Source organism: Petaurus breviceps, unplaced genomic scaffold, assembly GCF_028583685.1.
Source record: "Petaurus breviceps papuanus isolate PSGF00001 unplaced genomic scaffold, PetGlider_PUasm1.0 99, whole genome shotgun sequence".
Classification (NCBI taxonomy): Eukaryota; Metazoa; Chordata; class Mammalia; order Diprotodontia; family Petauridae; genus Petaurus; species Petaurus breviceps.
The window spans coordinates 15,095,753-15,100,720 of NW_027187465.1; the positions used below are offsets into that span (position 1 = coordinate 15,095,753).

The 4,968-nt window shown below is 50.2% G+C and overlaps 1 protein-coding gene across 1 annotated transcript in view; it reads left to right on the top strand.

The window, feature by feature from the left end:
• The first annotated feature begins 894 nt into the window (after positions 1–894).
• NOS1 (nitric oxide synthase 1) overlaps positions 895–4,968 on the top strand; it is a 143,133-nt gene continuing 139,059 nt past the window's right edge. The window contains exon 1 of the mRNA XM_069081409.1: positions 895–1,074. The gene's annotated coding sequence lies outside the window, so the exon portion shown is untranslated. The remainder of the gene's footprint in view (positions 1,075–4,968) is intronic.

Genomic DNA, 4,968 nt, shown 5'->3' on the forward strand with positions numbered 1-4,968 from the left:
TCTATTAAGGAATGTACCCACTTGTGCATTTAGGGAGAGGTGGGGATAGTGACAGCCAACAATCTTACCCCTTGCTTTTTACCCTTCCTTGATCAGAGATATAGTTTTAGTTTAGGGGCTTTATCTGTTTTTTAATATCTTGTTAAGCAACAGAAAATTTAGCATCTTCTGAAGAGAGAAACATTAGGAACGTCAACAAGTCCCAGACACTGAGGTGGGGGTATAGCTAGGGGAGGGAGGCAGGTCTAAAGGAGAGCTTTGAGGGAGAGGAGAAAGGGTGGAGGAAAAAAATCTTTAAAAATGAGCTATCCTTTCTTAAGAGTTCTCTAATTGGAAAAGAATTGAGGGTAGTATGTGTGTGTGTGTTTCCTGATAGGGGGAAAAATGGAAATTAGGTTATATAAAAGATGTATGCCTTTGAGTCCAGAGAGCTTCTCTTAATGAGGGTGGCTTCGTCTCCCCCTCCACACCCATAAAATTGGCTAGTTGGACGTCAACGTTAATTCGTTTCAGTGATGATATTAAAAAGTAAATTCCCCCTCACGACCCTAGCTGAGCTCATCACTGGGTCCCTGTCCCTACATATTTAAACTGCATTTTCATCTCATGGCTAGAAGATACTTAGTGCTCTGAGGGGTGGAGAGAGCCAGCGCAGGAGGGAAGAGGAAAACAGAAGCCGGTGAGAGAAGGGACCACCCTTGCTCCTTGTGGGAGACTGGGGAGAACACAGTCTTCTAAACTCTGGCTTACAGGGAGGAGTAAGATGAGGGGAGGGGGTGGGGGGGTGGGGGTGGGGGAAAGAGAGATGGGGGTGGGGAGTGATCTTGGAAAGCACAAATCAGATGAAAGGGGGGGAAAACTGTGGCTCTCACCCATAGGTAAGGCAGTTTCCTTCCAACCTTGCAGCGTGCGTGGCTGAGAGTGGATGCCACCAGGTTCCAGGTCTGGCATCCTTGAAGTGAACCTGAGACAGAGTACAGGAAGAAGAGGAGGAGGAAGGACGGCAAGCGAGCGAAGTGGCCGGCACGCAAGCTAGCTCAGGAGGCTTGGCTGGCACTCGATCTCCTGAAGCAGGTGAGTTGCCAGCTTGGACACTGTCGAGCTCAACAACCCACCCACCCCCAATCTTTCCCACCCCCTCGTTGAAACTGGCTTGAAGCCTTCTGGCAAACCCAGGAGGAGAGGAGAAGAGAGGAACCGGGAAATTAGAGAAGGGGAGAACAATAAAACCCAACTTTGTGTCTCCCCGCCCTTCCAGTCCACCCCCTCCTCTAGATTCCTGAGCATGATGCCCGGGCTGGAAAAGGGCTGGAAGGATGGTCCAGCGGGGAAAGAGTTCAAGGTTGGAACTGGAGAGAGCAGGGCACTGGAGGTTTTTTACTGCCAACTTTGCGAGGATCCCCGCTCCCCCATAGCCCAGGCTCAGTTCTGAGTGCTGCCTGGGGGAGGGGTGAGAGAGGGGCTCTTTGGTAATGTTCTTCTTGTCTCCCCTTCCCTTCCCTCCCCTCCCCGCCACACATACACACACACGCACACACACACACACACACACACGCACAGACGCGCACACACACACACACACACACACACACACACACACAGCAGTCGCCTTGGATTTCCCTCTGCAGGGAATTGGGGCTAAGGGTGGTATCGGATGGGATGAAGGGACTAGATAACGCATGCATTGATTTACCTGGTAAAAGTTGCTTCCTTCCCCAGGAAGGGAGAGGTTTCCCCAGCATAAGGACTCGCAGGTTGTTTGCACTTTCTCCCGGGCGGACGGGAAGCTTCGGTTTCCGAGCTCACATCTGGGAAGCCGCTGCCCCCCCACCGCTGCCTCAACCTCTGGCAGAAACCTCTCCACCCCCGCCACTGTTGCCCGGGCGGAGTCGGCCCGGCTAAGCCAGGGTTTAGGGGAAGGGAAATGACCCAGGCATGATGGATTCCCTTCCTGGGAACAGGGGAGGCGGAGCAGGGAGCCCCTGGGGAGAGCTAAACTTTCCGACTGGCCCTAGGTGAGCCTTGGAGATGGGTCTGGGGTGGGAACGAGAAGAAGGGGCACACTCACTTAGAACTAGAAATGCTAGTGACCCCGGCGTTTATATTGGGGTTGTCTCCTTAATAAGGCAGTAGTTAGGGGGTACTCCTCATCTCCACCTTCAGAGGACGAAAGCAGGAGCAGGGTTGGGCTGCCCTCGAATGGTACGAAGTCGGGGAAACAGACAGAGAGGGGTTGGGGATTTTTTGAGGGGGGCATTCCCCCTTCAGTGCTTATCTTGAAGGACTAGGCTTCTTGGAGCAGGAAGAGGTATTGCTGCTGTGGCATCCGATCCCCCAAACCTAGTAACCTCAAGGTGGGGGGGAAGTATGTAGGGGGAGTAAAGGAAGGAAAGCTGGCTGCAACTCCTTCCCTTCTTACCGCCTGTAACTGTCAGTTTGCCTACTGTCACCTTCAAGGGTTAGTGGCTACATCTACAATTCAGAAATTGCTGTCTCCAAGCCTCTCAATTCAGGGTTCTTGCAGTGTCTTGATGGCTCTCCCTCAGCTTAGGAAAAGGTGACCAGGTGCCATGACCCAGGGCACAAGTTTGGGTACTTTCAAGTGGAGCAGAATAGGGAAGGAGTTAAGTAGGCATTCAAGATCTGTAGACTAACAAACTAGTCTCTATCCCCCCTGAGTTGTGTCTGTGAAGGAAAGTCAGGGGAGGGGTAAAAGAAGTGCCCCTGAGGTTCAGGAGCCAAGAAGAAGCAAAAGCCAGGAAAGACCCAAAACACAATGGGGTGGAAGGATTGAAGGGTCCATACAAGCCTAAGTGGAGGAAAGGACATACTAATTGGGTATTAGCTACATAGGGCTGGCTACAGAGAGACTTGGGTGTGTATGGCCTCTTTCTTCAACCTGGGGCCAACTTCTCTCCAGTTCTAGGCTGCCTGCCCCAAATGCTGGCTTTCAAAACGAGAGCAACCCAAGTACTATAGAAGTCAGTGATAAAAAAGATCGGCCTCGATAATTTTTTTTAAAAAGCCAGAACTTACCCTCCCCCAACTCCAGAAACATAAGAAAAAAACTTTATGTGCCCTACTGCTGAAAGTTGTGGAGTAAACACCCCATCTTTGTCGCATTAGTTCATGTCCCTTAGGATCATAGATTTGGAGCCATAAGGCACCTTGGAGAACATTTAATGGAACCCCCTCTTTTTTACAGAAAAAGAAATTGAGGCCCAGTGAGTGAAAATTACTTGCCCAAAGGTAGGAGAGCTAAGATTTGAACCTGTGCTCTGCCTAAATCCTGTGTTCTTTCTGCTGTTCTTAATGGGGGCTATCACAAGAAGTGAGACTCTGGAATTCTTCTGGTTAAAGTAACCCTAGAGAGGCAATGTAATGAGGTGGGGGTAAGAGTAGGCCTTGAAGTCAGAAGAGCAGGCTTTAAATACAGCCTCTGATTGCTCCTAGCTGTGTGACCCTGAACAAGTTGCTTAATCTTTCAGTACCCTGGGGCAGCTCTCTCATTGTCTCTTACAATGGAGTTCCCCAAAGTGGAAGGAGTCCAAAATAGAGCATAAAAGTAGCAGACCAGAGGGCCCTTCTCCAAGAAATAAGTTAGCCCCTACCCGCAGTCTGGACATTCACATATGCACATACTCTTTTTTCACCCCCTCCTCAAAAGGAGGAAGAAAGCTTATGGAGGCTTATCAAGATCCAGGAACTCAAAGAGATGGTGGAGTAGTGGAATAGAAGATGGGATAGGAAGCTGGGAGTAGGAACTCTGGGAAAGGGCAGAAATGTGGCTGCCTAAGGGTCTATATACTCTAAGTATAAGTTCGCTCCCAAAGTCACTGAAGCCAAAGGATTGCAATAGGAGGCGGGTACGTGTTACAACTGGGTTGCTGAACATTATTTTTCATTGGGGGGGGCACCCCCTGCCCATCCCTTAGATCAGATTACCCGGGGGGGGGGGGTGCGTGCTCATTGAGAGGGTCTTGGAGAGGGAAAGGACATGGTAATCAGATTCTTGGGCTCCATTTCCTGGGTTGGAAACAGCATGCCCTGTTCCTACCTCCCAATCTCCCCAGATGGCACTCCAGGCTTTTCCCTGGCTTTGGGGTCACCAAAACCCGAGGAGCCTCCTTTGAGTGCATCAGAATCTTTCTCTTGAATCCAGGCATCCATTTCCCCTCTTCCTTCCCTTCCCCTGCCCCCAGTATGTCCATGAACTTGCTCAACTGGTGTAGACAAGGGGACAACCCCTAGTCCCAAGGATAAATTGTGCCCTATTATGAGACTCTCAGAAATCAGCAGGTTCTCCCCTTTTGCCCCAGGGATAGAACTGGAAGGTCTTATCTGTGCTGGAAGGAGTCAGAACCGAGACCAGAGTAGAAGAGGCGGGAAAGGCAGAAGGGAAAGGAACCATCCCTGTTGTCTGGAGACAGTTTGGGGCTGTTAGTTGCCAGGGAACATGGAAGCTATTCTCCAGGAGTCCAGGACAAGTCAATCTTTAGATTTCTTTCCCTCCTTCAAATGGCCAGATTCTAAAATCTCCAGACTCTGTGCCTTCCTGGATTAGAAAAGGGTTCATGAGTGCTTCATACATTTGCTTGCACTTAGCTATCCTTATCTCGCATTTCCTGGCCAGTGCCCGCCTCCCAGGACCCCAGGGAAAAGGGTGTGAGGTGTTTAGTCTGGGCTGTAGTAGGAGCTGAGCTGAGCTGAGTAATTCGCCCACACAGCTCTGACAAGGCTACAGTGGACCCCAGCGCAAGGGAGCTCTCCGTGGTTCTGGATGGGCACTCTCCCTATCCCTTGTTCTTTGAGGAAAAGAGAGGTGAGCGCTGGTGTGCGCCTAAATGGTCAAAAATGTACGTATGCTGGGTATATGTGTGTATACATATATATATATATAATATCCATTTTATTTGTACTGCTTGTGTGTGTGTGTGTGTGAGAGAGAGAGAGAGAGAGAGAGAGAGA